Here is a 16,567-nt window from a genome sequence, read left to right on the forward strand (position 1 = left end):
GTGGGGTGACGGAGGGGCAGGTCGGGTGCGGATGGGTGGGATCTGCACGGGGGGGGGGGTTTGAGGTGGCCACTCTCGGGGGGGGGCGGCTTCTCCGGACATGGCCGAGGTTCCCTCCTGCGGTTGCAAGGCCGTTTTTCCTTCTGGGTCTCCTCGAGGGGAAGGGGATTCAAAGGGGGGGAGAGGATCTCCGGGGTCCATATCCAGACCCCCCCCTCCGCCCCTGCAAGGCCCTAGGAGGAGGAGGGCTTCATCATCCACGGAGAGGGGCGGGGGGGGAGTTTCCTTCCCTGCGAGGAGACCCTCCCCCCCCCGAATCCTGCCAGCAGCCGCCCCGGTGTGTGGGGGGGAGAGAAACGTGGGAGAAAGTAAGTTGCCTCCCATCTCTTGCCCCCCCCCCCGTGCACGTGCCTCCCTCTCATGACGTGGGACGCCCCCCTCCCTCAAAGGGCCGAAGGGCTTTCTTAAAGGGCTGGACAGGGAAAGGGGGCGGCGCTGGGGGGGCAGAAGGGAGGTGGAAGAGGCCACATTCCCAGTGACTTGGGGGGCAGGTGGGCAGGAAAAGTGGGGCTGGCGAGGGAGGGGGGTCCTCCCTGCCCCTTCCCTGCAAGGGGGGGGGGAACGTCTGCCAGACCTCTTGCTCTTTTGCACACATACTCTATGTGTGTCTGTTTCTCTCTGTGTGTCTCTGTGTGTTGTGTGAGTGTGTATTTGCGTTTTCCTGGATGATCCGGCAGAGAGGAGGGCTGACCGGATCCCTCTCAAAACCAGATCCTGAGCTGAGGATCAACTGCAAGAGGGGGAGCGGCTTCCTTGTTGCTTGCTTGTGTGAACACAGACCCTCTTTTCCCGAAAGGCAGGCAGGAGAGAATCAGGAGAGAGAGAAGGGGGTGGACTTTCCTCCACAGGATCTTTCTGGAGCGGAGGCTGGAAGGGGGATCCATCTCCCCAGGAACGGTTCTTCTCCCCCCCCCCACTGCCAAAATGGTTCTGGTCTTTGGGTCCCGAAGGCACCATTCAGGGCCATCGGCTCTGCAAAAGACCTGCCCCCTCACTCCTCCTCCCAGGGGATTCGCCCTCCTGCCTCCAGTTCGTGGCTCTCCGTGGGATGGAGCAAAAAGGGGGCTTTGGAAAGAGGCCGGAAGAGGCTCCGGTCCTTCCACGTGGAGGGCAGGAGGAAAGAAGGACCAGAAAAGGCCACTCGGCCCCTCTGGATCTGGAGCATCTCCCTCTCTGGGCGGGTCTTTTGTGGAGTGAATGGCTCTGAAGGGTCCGTTCCAGACCAAGTGATCGCAAAACGCTTTGCTTTCCAGCAGGGGCAGCCCACACCAAGCCTTTTCCCTGCGAGGTTGGCCGTGAGCTCAAAGGGGAGAGCAAAGCAAGGTTGGGGGTTGGAAGAGAGCAGGCGAGAAAAGTCCTGAGACCTGAACTCTGCCCGCCTTGGGTCGGCAACCCCACGACACTCGGGGCCCTTGGCCCACGGAGGGGGTGCGGAGGCCGAGGGGCGCCTTTGGAGACACGCTCTGCGTTAGGATCCCTGAAATGACAAGAAACGACGAAGGGTCCCCTGAGAACAGAAATCCACCACATCACACGGGCTCTGGTCTTTTCTAGCTGTTGATTTTGTTTACCATGTTCAGTGTAGCTTTGGTTTGATTCTTTTCAAGGTTTGTAGACTTGCTGTTTCTAATTTTTAAATCTTGTGTTTTAAAGTTTTACATAAGCTGCCTTGTGACTTTTTTTAAGGAGAAAGGTGGGGTAAAATATTTTAAATAAATAGTGGGAGAAATACCCTCTTGTATGCTGATGCTTTCATCGCAGGTGTCCGCGGGAAGCATGGTCCCTGTTGCTCTCTGGTTCCCTGTTTTTCTTTTCTCCTAGGAAGGGGCGAGACTGAGCTGAATTCCCTTTGCTTTTTCTGGGACCGAAAATAAAGAACCACATCCCAGATCCCTCCAACGTTTGCAAGGTCAGTGAGATTTCAAGAGGTGGCTGAAGTAGCCTTGCCCCACGCACACATTCTCTCTCCTCTCAGTTTTCCTGGCCCAGGAAGGATTTGAATCCAGGTCTCCTGGTTTCCCGTCTGGGACTCCATCCATGACAGCACAGTTCTTCTTTGAGCATGTGCAAAGTGCTGGTGTTTGGGGGTACGGTTTTCTTTGCATCTTATTTAGGTGTATTATTTAAAATAAAATCTCAGTCCTGCTCACCCCGACCTGATGCTCCCCAAGGGCAGGTCCTCTTGACAAGAGGCAAACCTTGGTCGTCCTGATTTGGGCCATGTGTGTGGGTGGGGTTCCCTTCCAAGCCTCCCTTCTTGTTCCCCCTTGACAGACAAGCCAGACTGGGGGGTTTTGCTTTGCACCCTCCACCTGTACTTCGGACTCTGATGATATTAACAGGGAACGACATTTCTGTTCCCACCTTCTCCTTCATTGGGAGGATAAAAGGGACAATAGACTAAGGCTGAACCCAAAGAAGATTGGGGGGGGGGTTCCTCCATCTGGGTTCCCCTTTTGTCTGTGACTTCGGTGGTTCCCAACGCTTGCTGGGCCTCCTTCTGGACCCGAGGCTGCCAATGGACAACCCGGTGGTGCCAGTGGTCCGATCCGTTCACTTCCCTCTCAGATGAATTGCGCAGCTGCTCCCCTGCCAGGACGCCCTGTCACTCCCCGGATTGGTCCAGGCACGGATATTCTCAAGATTAGACTGCCGTAATCCTCTTTCTGTGGGGCTTCCCTTGAGGCTGACACCGGCCGATGCAAGAGGGTCTCCTCCGTCCACCCCTCTCCCACTCCGGCCGTCTCCTCTGGGGAGGCGATTCCACACCCCTGCGTGGATGATGGTTCTTCCGTTCTACACTCTCTTTCCTCCTCTGCTATTTGTGTCCACTCTTCCCTTATCTTCCGGCTCCATTCTCTACTCTCCCGTTTGCCCCAGTAGAAAGGCTGAGCGAGGGTTCCTTCCCCTTTCTGCCTCTTCCCTTGGTCTCATCATCCTCCCCCAGATAGGAATCCACGAGTTCTCCATCTAGAAACCTTCCCACCCTTCTAGCAAGAGCTTACTCTGTTCCCCTCTACCCTTCTGGCCTCTCACTTCTCTCTCTCTCTCACTCACTCGCTCTCTCTGCTCCTCGTCCTTCTGACTCCTCGTCTCCTTCCATTTCTCTTCCCCTCACGTCCGACAGGGGTGGGTGAGTTTCCCCTTTTCCTCTTTGTCCCCTTTCCCCTCTTCGCTGGCTTGGGCTCCCTCCACTTTCTTTGGGTGGGGGGGGTAGGCCCGTCTTGCCCCCTTTCTCCCAATGGGGCTCTTGTGAGTCTCTTCTTCCCCCTTTTGGGATCCTGAAGAGGGAACTGAAGAAGGAACTTCTGCTTTGAGGAACCAAAGTAAGGATTTAAAAATTACGTAAAAAAAGGAGGTGAACGTTTCAGCCCGGACTTCTCAGGACTTCACTCCCAAGCCTGGAACAGAAGTCAGCAGATGGGAGTGAGGCAGAGCGATGCCTCCAGCTCCCTTCTGGGTTTTCTGTTTCGCCTATTTTGGAGTCCTCCGACCCTGGAGGCATTCAAGGAAAACTTAGGCCATCCCCTGGCAGATCTGCTTTGACAGTATCCCTGCCTTGAGCAGGGGGCTGGACTGGATGGCCTTCTGGGCCCCTTCCAACTTCACTGTTCCGTGATTCTATGGTTCTACGTGTGTTTGGCCTCTTGGCGGCATTCCTAAATAGGCCACCTGCTAATGAAATTTAACAAGGAGAAGGGAAACGTCCTGCACCTTGAAAAAAGAAACCAGTCACCCAGTTACATGTTGGGGTATCCTTGTCTCAGCAACACTATAAGCAAAAAAAGATCTTGTCAAAATAGATGACAAGCTGAACAGGAGCCAGCATGTGACGTGGCTACAAAAAAAAAGGGGGGGGGAAATGCTATTTTAGGCTGCAGTAACAGAAGTATAGTTTCGAAATCCTGCAAGGTGCTAGTCCTTCTCAATTCAGCACAGTTTTGGCGTCGCCTTGATTATTGCATCCAGCTCTGGACACCACTCTTCAAGAAGGATGCTGACATCCTCGGAAAAAGTTCAGAGGAGGATGATCAGGGGACAGATCAAGCCTCCAGAGAAAAGACGGAAAGAACTGGGCATGTTTAGCCTTGAGAAAAGAAAACTGAGGGCTGAAATGATAGCACTTTTCAAAGACTTGAAAGGCTGCCATACAGAAGAGGGGCAGGATCTGTCCCTGATCATCCCATGCAAAAATGGGTTGAATTGTTTGCACGAGCTGTCCAGGCTGCCTTTCAAAAAAGAAAAAAAAGAAGAAGCAAAAAATAAAATAAAAATTTTTGAGAGGTAGTCCAGCCAATTCCTGGAGGTTGGGCTGTCTGCACACAGGGTCCCACCTCTCAGCTGAGCTACGTGCACAGAGACAGTTCTGGGCTGCCTCTCAAAAAACGTTTTTCTAATTTTTTTTAAAAAAAAATTATTTGGAGAAAGTCTCACTGCGCATGGTGGGGGCCACTGGGGGAGAGACAGGGAGGGGGACTCCGAGGGGCCCCTGGGCCCGATCCACCACAGGGCTCGTCATGGTTTGTAGGAGCATGGGATCTGTAGTCAAAGAAGAACATGGAGTCGCCCCTGGAGCCACGGTGGGAACTCCGGGGGGGAGACTCGTCTTAAGGCCTCTTCCAAGTCAGTTGGTTTAACAGCCGAGACGAGTCAGGAAAAAAAAAGGGGGGGAGGTTGTGGGGGGGGATGTCGAAAAAGAGGGAGGGAGGGAGGGAATATGCGTTCGTGTGAACGTGAGTGTGAGAATGGCTCTCCTTCTGAGTTTCTTTTAAATATATATATAGTATCTCTGCCATCCCTTCGAACACTTATATATGTCCCCCCCCCCCCCCCCCGCCCGACTTTCCTGCTTTGTTTTCCGGCTGCATTTTGGTGGGGAGGGGGGGGACAGGAATCAGGGAGGCTCTCTCGCAGCCCCCCCCCGCACACACACACACACAGGTTCGTCTCCCTTCTCCTGCTCCTGCCCCTCCCCCCCTTGAGGCTCCGTTCCCCTCCCCCCCTCCCCCCCACCCTCTTTGTTGCGGGACCCTCCCCTCCCCCTCTTTCCCATTCAAGCCAACAGGGAAACCTAGAGCTATGAAAGGGGGAAGAAGCAGAAGAGGCGCTGCTCCCGGCGAGGCGGCGTCGAAGGGGAACCGGAGGTGGGAAGCCAGGCTCCGCCCTCTTCCTACCCCGCCCCTCTAGGATCCCCGGGGAAGAAGAAGAGGCCGCTTTGCAGGCGAGGGGACGGGATTCCTCGCGAGTTTCCCTCCCGCCGGAGGACCGGCAAGGAGGTGAGCCACTGCAAGACCGGGGTTGAGGGGGGGGGGGCGTGTTGGTATAAGTGTTCGGAGGGATTGCATATATATATATAAGAAAAAGAGCCGACCCCCCTTACCCCCCCCAGAGACCGTGCAATCCGGATTGGGCCCCTCCTCCCGCCCGGTCTTCAATGCGGGAAGGCCTTGCAAGGGGGGCAATGGGGATGCATCCATTTATTTTGGTCCCCGGCCTCCTCCTCCTCCTCTTCCTCCTCCTCGCGGAGTGTGTGTGTGTGTTTGTGGGGGGGGGGTAAATTTGGAGGGCGGGCAGAGGGTCTCGAGCCCCCCCCAAGCAGGACACCAGGGCCCTTTGTGTGCATGTATCGGTGGGTCCTCCTCAGCGTTCCTGCGAGGAGACCCCCCTTCTTTCCCCAGATCCTGCAGGCACCCTTTTTGGGGGGGGAGGAAGCAGGGAGCGTCACCCCGGGGTCATTCTTCCCCCCCCCCAATGTTTCCGCCCTCCAGGGACCTCCCCAACCTCACTCCCCCAGGTGGGAAGCAGGGAGGGAAGGGGCTGCAAAGGGGGGGCAGGAAGGGGGAGGGTCTCAGGAATGGGGTAGAAGAGGGGGGGGTCAGCTGGGTGCAAAGGGGGCTCCCTCCCTCCACCACTGTATAGGCTGCAGCAGGAAGGAGGGAGGGGGCTGCAAAGGGGGGTGGGACACAAGGGGGACCCAGAAAGGGGACTTTGGGGTGAAGCGGGGGTTCAGCTGGAGGTGACAGGGCTCCCTCCCTCCCTCCGCCCCCCACCAGATGCTTGGCCTGCCATCCTGAGCGTCCTCTGGATCCCCCCTCCCAGTCTATGGTGTTTGAAGGGGACTCTTCAGAAGCTCTGGATGGAGGAGAGGGGAGGGCCGACCAGATCCCCCCTCCCCGACCAGATCCCAGGCTGGGGATCCCCTGCAGGAAAGGAGGTTGGGTGGAGGGATTTCCTCCCTCCCTCTGTGTGTTTAGGTATGTGTTAGTTGTGGGGAACTTCCTGGCGTCCTTGAGGGAAATGCCTTTTTTTAATCCGGAGAGGAAAGCAGAGCACAAAGAGGCCCAGGCAGGCCACAGGTTTTGGGGACAGAGGCTGGAAGGAGATCTCTCTCCCCCCCCCCCCCCGCACCAGGCTTCCCGGGAAGAGAGTCCTCAGGAGCGCTTTCCCCCTTTCCTTCTCCTGCGACGGTGGAGCTGGCCCAAGGCCGCCCAATTGGGGGTGGGGATCAAACCCCCAACCTCCGGATCCGAGCAGCCACCGATCCTGAACCCCAGAGCTCTAGAGCCAGCCACTCTCCCGTCAGCCTTGTGCCGCTCGGATAAGGAGGTCGGAGCATTTGGTCCCCATCGCCGGCAGCCCCAGGAGCCTTTGGGGAGGGGGCTGCGTCCCCCCCAGGTCTCCAGTAGCCGCTCCCGAGTGACCGAGAGGCCACAGAGATGGGCTGGACCCGACCCGACCCGTTCTTCTTCTCTGCCCCTCGCAGAGGACATCTCCTTCACGTTGCTTTTTCTGTTCTTTCCGCTCGGTTTCATAGCCTCTAAAGTGACTTCCATTCATCCCCAGGGGGTGGGGAAGAGACCTTGGGTTTGCCAAAGGGAGGCCCCAGAAGCATGCACACGACCGGTGGGTTTCCTCGGCCAAGGGGGGCTTTGAGCCCAGACTGCAGGAGCCCCCCCCTTTGGGTATCTACCACACTGCCTCTCTGAACGTGTGCAGAATCTTCTTATTGTTTTAGCTCCCAATCCTGCTGAGCGCCACCCTGCCTTAACTGCTTTGGGTGAGACGCAGCCTGGCGTGGGGGCTCTCCCGAATGTCTCCTTCCTTCTTGTGGGATCCTGGAGGGTGAACAGAAGCAGCCTCTCCTGCGTGGGGGGTTCTTTTCGGGAGGAAAAGGCGGGAGAGAGCCTTTTTACCAATCTTATCTTCCTGACCTTTCATGTTTGCTGCCCCCATGGCTGCCGACCGGAGAGGAAGGTTAACAGCTGCTTCCGGACGCTGGACTGCCTGTGCGCATGTGCCTGCCTCTCAGCTGAGAGGGGGAGTCACGCATGCGCAGCGAGATGTTCTCCAATGAAATACAGTGGGGTCTTGACTTAAGAACGGCTTGAGTTAAGAACATTTTGACTTAAGAACCACTCTCATAGGAAAATATTGACTTGACTGTGGCCAGAGCAATTGACCGCTGTCGAGCCACCACCTCCTCTTTGGACCCTTGCCCAGCCTGGCAAATCAAAGCAGCCAGGCCTTTAACAACAGAATGGGCCACAGTAATAATTAATGGGTCTCTCCTTGAGGGCAGGTTTCCATCTGCCCTGAAGGACGCGCTCATTAGGCCCATTAGGAAGAAACCTAGTTTGGCGGCGGATGAAATTGGCAATTATAGACCCGCCACCAACATTTCTTTCTTAAGCAAGGTGGTCAAGAGGGTGGTGGCCGATCAGCTCCAAGCACTCCTGGATGAAACAGATGCCCTGGATCCATTTCAGTCGGGCTTCAGGCCGTGCCATGGTACAGAAACGGCATTGGTCGCCCTGTGCGATGACCTACTGAGGGAGGCCGACAGGGGCAAAGTGTCTCTGTTGGTTCTCCTTGACATCTCAGTGGCCTTCGGATACCATTGACCACAGTATCCTCCTGGGGAGTCTCTCCGAGATGGGAATAGATGGCCTGGCATTGGCCTGGCTCTGTTCCTTTTTGGAGGACCGTCCCCAGAGAGTGCAGCTTGGGGAGAGCATCTCGGCCCCGTGGAGCCTCAATTGTGGGGTTCCACAGGGGTCGATTATCTCCCCAATGCTATTTAACATCTATATGAGGCCGCTGGGTGGGGTCATCAGGGGGTGTGGAGCCTTGTGTCATGAGTATGCGGATGACACCCAGCTCTACATCTCTTTTTTGCCAACCGCAGGAGATGCTGTTCTGTGCCTTCAGCGCTGCCTGGAGGCCGTACTGCAGTGGATGCAGGAGAACGGGCTGAAGCTGAACCCGGACAAGACAGAGGTACTGAGGGTGGGCCCTCCCCTCCCCTCCCCTCCCCTCCCCTCCCCTCCCCTCCCCTCCCCTCCCCTCCCTCAGTTGGGGATTTGGGAAACTCCCTCTCTTTTGGGGGGGTGACTCTGCCCGCCAAGGATGGGGTCCGCAGTTTGGGGATCCAACTGGACCCGGCGCTCACCATGGAATCCCAGGTGGCGTCTGTGGTCCGATCTGCCTTTTTCCACCTTAGGCGGATAGCCCAACTGCGTCCCTATCTTGACGTGGGGGCCCTCACTACCTTGGTGCATGTGCTCGTAATCTCAAGATTGGACCACTGTAATGCGCTCTATGTGGGGCTTCCTTTGAGGCTGCTGCGGAAACTACAGGTGGTGCAGAATGCGGGGGCGAGATTACAGTGGGGTCTCTACTTAAGAACGTCTCTACTTAAGAACAATCCAACTTAAGAACAGCTCCATTTGCTAAATTTTGCTTCTACTTGAGAACAGAAATCCAAGATAAGAACAGGAAAAAAAACCTTTCCTGCTCTCTTTTTAACCTTAGGTCATCTTAGGTTAAAAAAAAATTCTCCCCCTAGTGGTAGAGTATGTATTAATGCACCTCTACATAACAAAAAAACAGCCAGAACGGATTAATTGGCTTTCAGTCCATTCCTATGGGAAATTTTGCTTCAACTTAAGAACGTTTCAACTTAAGAACACCATTCCAAAATGGATTAAGTTCTTAAGTAGAGACCCCACTGTACTCAGTGGAGTGAGAGAATTCCAACATATCTCGCCCACTCTGGCTGCATTGCATTGGCTGCCCATCCAATTCCACATCGACTTCAAAATGTTGACGCTTACGTATAAAGCCCTAAACGGTTTAGGACCTCGATACTTGGCGGAACGCCTACTCCCACCAAGTTCTACCCGTGTCACTCGTGTGAGCCAGGAGGTGAGGCTGAGGAGCCTAACGCCGAGGGAGGCCCAGAAGGAGAAGACAAGAAATTGGGCCTTCTCAGAGGTGGCTCCTCGCCTCTGGAACGATCTACCTCCTGAGATTCGCGGGTCTCCCTCGCTGGGTATCTTTAAGAATCAATTGAAGACATGGATGTTTCGGCAGGCCTTTCCACCAGACAATTTCTGATATCCCTCTTCTTTTCCTCTCCACTGGGTTTCTCTCTCTGTAAGGTTTTTATTATTTATGCTGTTTTATATATGTATACTTTTATTATTTGCTGATTGTTAGGCGCCTAGAGTGGTCCTGAGTTGGCTAGATAGGCGGGAAATAAATAAAATAAATAAATAATAATAAATAAACCTGGGCGGGTCAAGTGGGTGAGTGGAGGGAGAGAGGCTCCCCGTCAGGTCAGGAGGGGCCCAATCATGCCGGGCTGGCTCAGGGGACCCTGGCCCCTTTTGGATTTGGCACAGAGGCTGACGTTGCAGAAACCCCATGTCTGGAACAAGGGGGAATTGGAAAACACGGAGAAGCCTTCAAGAAGGAAGAGGAGGAGGAGGCGGAGCTTGACTGCAGTGAAGCCAGCAGCACCCGGTTAACAGCTCCGGGGAAAACTGGACCGTTTCGGCCTGCCTGTCCCTCCAAGAAGGGGGCGACGGAAGGGGATGTCAGGAGAGGCACCTCCAAGCAGATGAGCCCAGAAGGGTAGAAGATTTGGCAGCAACCGGGTCTCTCTTCCCTCTGAAAATTCATCTACGTGCAGACCGGAGACGGGAGGCCATATCTTATGGCAGAAAGCTGTGGGAAAACTCCACCCCCAACTTCCCGAGGAAGGAGAACAGAAACAACAGCAAAGTAAGCCTCTGATTTATGAATAACCTCATCAATATTTTGAAGAAAATAAAGTGAAAAATATTTGACCAAAAGGAGAGAGGGGAAGCGGCAAGCTAGCATACCAGCTTGTCTTTTTTTTTTCTCTTTCCTAAAATAAACTCTGATAAATAACAAGCTGGCCAAGGTCAGACACATTGCAAGAAAAACTTTGTGTTTCTGGAAAAAATCCCAGGAGAAATATTGTTCAAGAGGGACCGAATTCTTATCAGAGCTGTGCAATCTGGACTTCCCTTACTGAGTGGACTTTGAAAATAAAACCACATCTTTGGAGCAGGAGGCACAGACTTTCGGGAATAAAAAATAAGCAAGGAATTATCAGCGTGGCGACACGGATGAAAGAGGGGGAGAAGGAAACTGAACGGGACTTTGAAAACAGAAGTGTTTTTGGTTTTGGAAGAAAGAATAAAGCCACGGGAAACGACAGTAAACTATTAATTTAGCAGCGACGGGAGCTCAGCAGAACAGACGGAGGAACGAAGAAAATTAGAGCTGGAGTTATTATAGGACTACGATGGTTTTTTTTCTTTTTAGAAGAGACTGATTTCCTGTTTGACGTTTACTGTGGACCCTCTCTTGGCTGGACTGTGTAGATTCTGAGTATATTGTGATAATTTCTGGGCAAGGAGGGGGAGGACATACTTAGTGGGAATGCTGTCAGATAAAGAATGGATGGTTACCATGCGAATGGCAAAAACAGGATTTCAGCAGATATTTCAGAAACTTGGAGAGTTAGAAGACCTGATGAAGGGGAAACCACTAGAGGCTAAACAGCAATTGAATGAAATTGAAACTCCAGAACAGTTTTTATTGAGAGAGATGTCAGGTAACATGGTTGGTAACATAGAGGGGATTAGAAGTTGCCACGTGGGATACTCAGCTACAATAGTCAGAAAAGGCGATGTTAAAAATCAGACTATTGTTTTGGATTTAACTTTATCTCCCCAAGATTGGAAGAAAATAGAGACACAGAAATGGGGAAAATGTACTGAGAAAATATGGGAAGTGCCAGAAATGGATAGCCTTCCAGATAGGCTGATAGGTCCATGGCAGAAAGAAAATCAAAGAGGGGATGTGTTCTATAATTGGCCTCGATTTTATGATAGAGTTGGAATAACTTAGACTTAAATTAAAACATGAATATAAGCGGATATATGGAGGATAATCAAATAGAATTTTTTTGTACTGGAAAATGAGTGGATCAGAGGCATACATACTTAATATGAATAGAATGGATGATTATATACTGTGTTCTCCTATCCTCAAACCTTTTTTTCCATCCCTTGTATTCCCTTTTACCTTCTGTATTCCCTATCCCATGCCTAGTAGTTTGAAAATAAAAAGAATCAAAAAAAAAAAAAAAAAAAAAGAAGGAAGAGGAGGAGAAAGCGGGGCGGGAGCAGCAATGTGCCTTTTCTGGCCAGTTTTCCAGATCTGCTCCTTTTAGCTTTGAGACGGATTTCCTGGCCCGTTTGGCCTTCCTGGCAGGCAGAGCAGGAGGGAAGCCCTTGTGTGTGCGCGTGCGTGAGTAGGGCTGGTTCAAGAAAGGGGGAAGGGCTGGGGGCTCCTCCCCCTCCAGAAAGGCCTCCCCCAAGCTTTCTCTTTCCTCTGCCCCACCCCCCAGCCTTCCCTCCCCAGGGATCGATCCTGGACTTGGTTCCCGGTCCCGCAGGGAATGTTTAAAACTGGGGGGGGGCCTGGAGGGCCCCTCCCTCTTGGCCAGCCTTCCTCCCGTTTGCCAGAGGGGGAAGGCTATTTTTTTCCTGCGGGGGAGGGCTGCCATGAAATGATGCTGTTGGTGGAGGGGAAACCAGGAGGCTCTCGCAAGGACCACATGGGTTTCCTCTCTCCCGTTTCTGCCCCCATGAGGCTCCGCCCCTTCCACTCCCCCCACCAGCTTTCTTGTGGGGCCTCCCCTCCCCCCACCCCTCCTTCCAGATCAAAGGGAGAAGAAGAAGAGGAGCTGATCCCTGGGCCGCTGCATTGTCCAAGGGAGATTCCTTGCTCTGCAATGCAGGAAGGCTTTGCAAGAGGGGAGAAGTGTATTTTTTTTCTTGAGCCACCTCCTCTTCTTCAGGTGGAAGGGGCAAATTTGGAGGGCAGGGGAATCTGGGAGGGGACCTGATCCTACCCTTCCCCACCAGCAAGACCAACGGGCTCTTTCTCTGGGTGTGTTGGTGGCTCCGTGTAATCCAGATTGGGCCCCTCCTCCCTCCCGGTCTTCAATGTGGGAAGGCCTTGCAAGGGGGAATGGGGAAGCATCTATTTTTGTCCCCGGCCTCCTCCTCCTCTTCTTCCTCGCGGAGGGGGGCCTAAATTTGGAGGGTGGGCAGAGGGTCTTGATCCCCCCAGCAAGACACCAGGGCCCTTTCTGTGCATGTGTTGGTGGCTCTTCCTCAGCTTTCCTGCGAGGAGACCCCCTTCTTTCCCCAGATCCTGCATGCACACTTTTTTGGGGGGGGGAATTGTCGCTCAGAGCTCTATCTCCCCCCAATTTCTCCTTCCTCCAGGCAATCTCTCCCTCAAACACCACCCCAAGTGGGAAGCGAGCTACAGTGGCGCCTTACTAAACAGTTACCCTGCATGACAGTTTTTCGCTAGACATCGACTTTTTGCGATTGCTATAGCAATTCGCAAAACAGTGATTCCTAAGGGGGAATTTCACTGGACAGTGTTTGGTCCCTGCTTCGCAAACCGATTTTCACTAGACAATGATTTTGACAGCTCCCTCCACACTCAAAATGGGTGTTTTCTGGATCTAAGCTTCGCAAGACAGCTATTTAATCGGTGGTTCACAAAGTGGCTTTCCTATGGCCGATCTTTGCTAGACAACGACAATTCTTCCACGTTGGAACACATTAAACAGGTTTCAATGCATTCCAATGGGGAAATGGTTTTCGCTAAATGATTTCGCTATACAGCGATTTCAGTGGAACGGATTATCATTGTCTAACGAGGCACCACTGTATAGGCTGCAGCAGGAAGGAGGGAGGGGGCTGTTACATAACAGCACTGATGTTACCTGTCTGTCATGGGTTTGGAGGGAAAGTTCCATCCTATGGGGAGTGGAAGGCGGGACATCAGGAGGAGGGGCTGTACTGTATAAATATGTGATGCCTGTGTGGAGAGTGAGGCTGAGACACTGAGAGACACTGGGTTGTGACGAAGCAGCAGCTGGGAAGAAGAAGCTGTTGTGGGAGTCTGTGTGTCAGACAGGGTACTTCTGTGTGTCAGAGTACCAACCTGATAGGTTCAGGTGTCTGTTGGTTAGCCAGAACTGATAGGTTCAGGGTCTGTGCTTCAAGTTAAGGGTTCTGGGTGAACCAAACTGTATGCTTGTATGAGTGAGAATAAGCCACGTTACTTTATCCTATTCACCTGATTGTTTATTTTACCCTGTTTGTTATTTAAATAAACCTTATTCTTTTTATTGTTTAAAAATCCATCCCTGGTCTGTGTGACTTCTCATAGGGAATGGTTGGTGGCAGCTTAGTAACTGTGTGACATATCCCAGTAGGTCTGGGTTTGTCACATTGATTGGTGTCCAGCGTGTGGGATACGACTGGTCCAGTTGTCCAGTGGTCCAGCAAAGCCTTGGCAAGTGTGCCCAGAGCAAGGGGGGTCTAGTCAGGGACAGTCTGAGGCGCGTAGGTAATCTTCTAGGTGTACCTCACGGGGAGGTGCGCTAGTAGAAGAACGTGCCAACTGGGGAGACTTAGATTAAGGTGCTCTGAGGCAGCCTAGTTTTGGCGGGAAAACGCTGAGGCAAAACTGCGTAGCAACAGCGAGCTAGCTTGCCAGCTGAGAGGCCCAGCAGAGGGGGGTAGGCTCTGACTCGATACTGTTGCAACTTTAGTGCTGAAGAACAGCAGCAATCTCTGGGGAGAGCTGGTTCTGAGGCAAAAAGGAAAAAAGTGGTCATTTTATTTTGAGGCTTGACTTTTTAAAGCAGCCTGTTCTGAGGGGGGGTTATGCCCTTGACTCGAAGCCAAGTAGCAGAAATGAGTGAAGTGAAAGACCCCCAGATTGACCAAGGATCTGAGGAGGAATTTGGCTCAGTGCAAGGTGACAGCACAGGAGAGCAGGACCCAGAACTCAGAAAAATACTCCTAGCCCAACAGCATGAACTGAGGGTGAGGGAAATGGAGGAAAGATTAGAGAGAGAAAGAAGGGAGGAAAGGGAAAGGCAAGTTGAAATGGAGCAAAGGGAAAGGGAGAAACAAAGGCAATTTGAAATAGAGAGATTGGAAAGAGAAGAAAGATTGGAGAGAGAGAAAATGGCGTTTGAGTTAAGAAAATTGGAAATGATGAACCAGAACAATAATAACAATAGGGATTCTGAGGGAGGCCAATTGTCTAAAGCTGACCTGAAGAAATTCCCTGTGTACCACAAGGGAGATTGTCCTGAGGTGGTCTTTTCCTTAGTGGAAAGAGCGTTTGTGGACTTCTCAGTGAGGGAAACTGAGAAGATGACCATCATGCGGTCTTTAATCAGTGGTAGCCTGGCTGAGGTTTATGCCGAGATGCCTGAGGAACTGATGAAAGATTTTGCAGAGTTTAAAAAACTGGTGTTTGCAAGACATGGGATAAATGCAGAGCAGCTGAGACAAAGATTCAGGTCCCTCACCAAGAAGCCAGAACAGACTTTTACCCAAGTGGGGGCCCAATTGGTGAGGCTGCTTGAGAAATAGCTATCGCAGGAGGGGACAGAGACCTATGAGCAGCTTAAAGACTTGATAGCGCTGGAACAGTTCTATTCAGTCCTGCATGGGGAATTGAAATTCCAGGTGAGGGAAAGGAAACCGAAAACTGTGGCAGCAGCCGCAGAGATCGCAGATTTTATTTCCCAAATAAGAAAGCCCTTGGGTGAGGGGAAATCTGTAGGTAAACCCAAAGAAACCTACAGCAAGTACTCTCAGGGACCAGGGAAAAGCCAGCAAGGGGGAGGGGCCCATGGTGAAGGGAAGCCCTCAGACATGAAACCAAGACCTCAGATTTTGGAGGGAAAACCAAAACAAGATGAGAGAGAATCAAAATACACCAGAAAATGTTATTTCTGTCAGGGAAAGGGTCATCTAATCTCAGAGTGTGAGAAATTAAAGCAGCTAAAAGGAATGGTGCCTCAGAATTCTAGTGGGACCAAGCCAAAAGCTGTGTTCTGTGTCCAGAAAGAGCAAGGCTCAGTGTCACTGAGGGAGCCGGTTGCCATGACTACTCAGTCTGGAACAGCTACCTCTGCTGATCAGGCTGAGGAAAATGGTCCTCTTATAGAGGTAAAGCGCTGCTTGCTGATAAAAACAGATTCTCAGTTGTTTGAGACAGCCGGGGTGGACGTAGGGATACTTGACCGTCAGTATAGGGGGCTGCGGGACACGTGTTCCCAGGTAACCCTGTGCCATCCAGATATCATCCCTAGGGAGTTTATAATCCCAAATGAGAGCATGAAGGTGGCAGGAATTGAGGGGCAGGTAATCTCTCTGCCAGTAGCAGAGGTACCTGTCAACTTTCAAGGCTGGAGGGGAGATTGGCGGATAGCGATTTCATCGACTCTGCCAGCAGCCGTGCTCGTGGGAAATGACCTGGCTGAACATGTGAAACGGGTGCTAGTGATTACACGCTCACAAGCCACCACAGGGACAGTTCAGGGGGGTAATGATGAGCCAGAGACGGAAGCAGAGGGGAGTTCAGAAGCTGTGGTGGAAACCTTAACCACAGACAGCAGATTTGGACAGGAGCAAAAGGCAGACGCCACTCTCCAAAAGTGTTTTGAACAGGTGACTGACGCCCAGCTAACACCTGAAACCCCAGTGAGATTTCTGGAGAAAAAGGGGATTTTATATAGAGAAACCCTGAGGAATATCTCAAAAGGGGGAGATGGGATCAGAAGTCAGCTGGTGGTACCTGAAAAGTATCGCCCCATGATCTTACAAAGGGGTCACTCTGACATGTTTGCTGCACACTTAGGGGTGAAAGGGCCCCTTGATTTGGTCAAACAAAATTGGGAGCAGATCACCCAGGATGACCCACAAGACGTTGTGACATACATAGACACCTTGATGAATGACCTAAAGAGAAATCTAGAGCTGGCAGCAGAAAACCTGCAAGCTCAGAAGGTCAGACAGAAAACATGGTATGACCACAAAGCTAGAGAGAGGCACTTTGACCCAGGGGAGGAAGTGCTTTGGCTTAGGCCCTGCAGAGAAAATAAACTGCAGCTCAAATGGGCAGGACCATATAGGGTCATTTCCAAGATGTCAGACCTGAACTACCTAATAGAGCAGGAGGAGAACCAAGCAAGGAGGGTGGTTCATGTGAATGCCCTAAAACCCTACTACAGAGGGGAACAGAGGGTTTTATTCGCAATAAAAGCAGCTGAGAGTGAGGAAGCAGAATTACCCTTCTGGGA

General features: G+C 52.4%; 1 protein-coding gene across 1 annotated transcript in view; it reads left to right on the forward strand.

Annotated features, from left to right (window-relative positions):
- The window catches only part of LOC144584984 (uncharacterized), a 31,433-nt gene that overhangs the window by 121 nt on the left and 14,745 nt on the right, over nucleotides 1–16,567 (forward strand). Inside the window, exon 2 of the mRNA XM_078382398.1 lies at nucleotides 1,882–1,969. The gene's annotated coding sequence lies outside the window, so the exon portion shown is untranslated. The remainder of the gene's footprint in view (nucleotides 1–1,881; nucleotides 1,970–16,567) is intronic.

The sequence above is a fragment of the Pogona vitticeps genome, chromosome W (genome assembly GCF_051106095.1).
Source record: "Pogona vitticeps strain Pit_001003342236 chromosome W, PviZW2.1, whole genome shotgun sequence".
In the NCBI taxonomy this organism is placed as follows: Eukaryota; Metazoa; Chordata; class Lepidosauria; order Squamata; family Agamidae; genus Pogona; species Pogona vitticeps.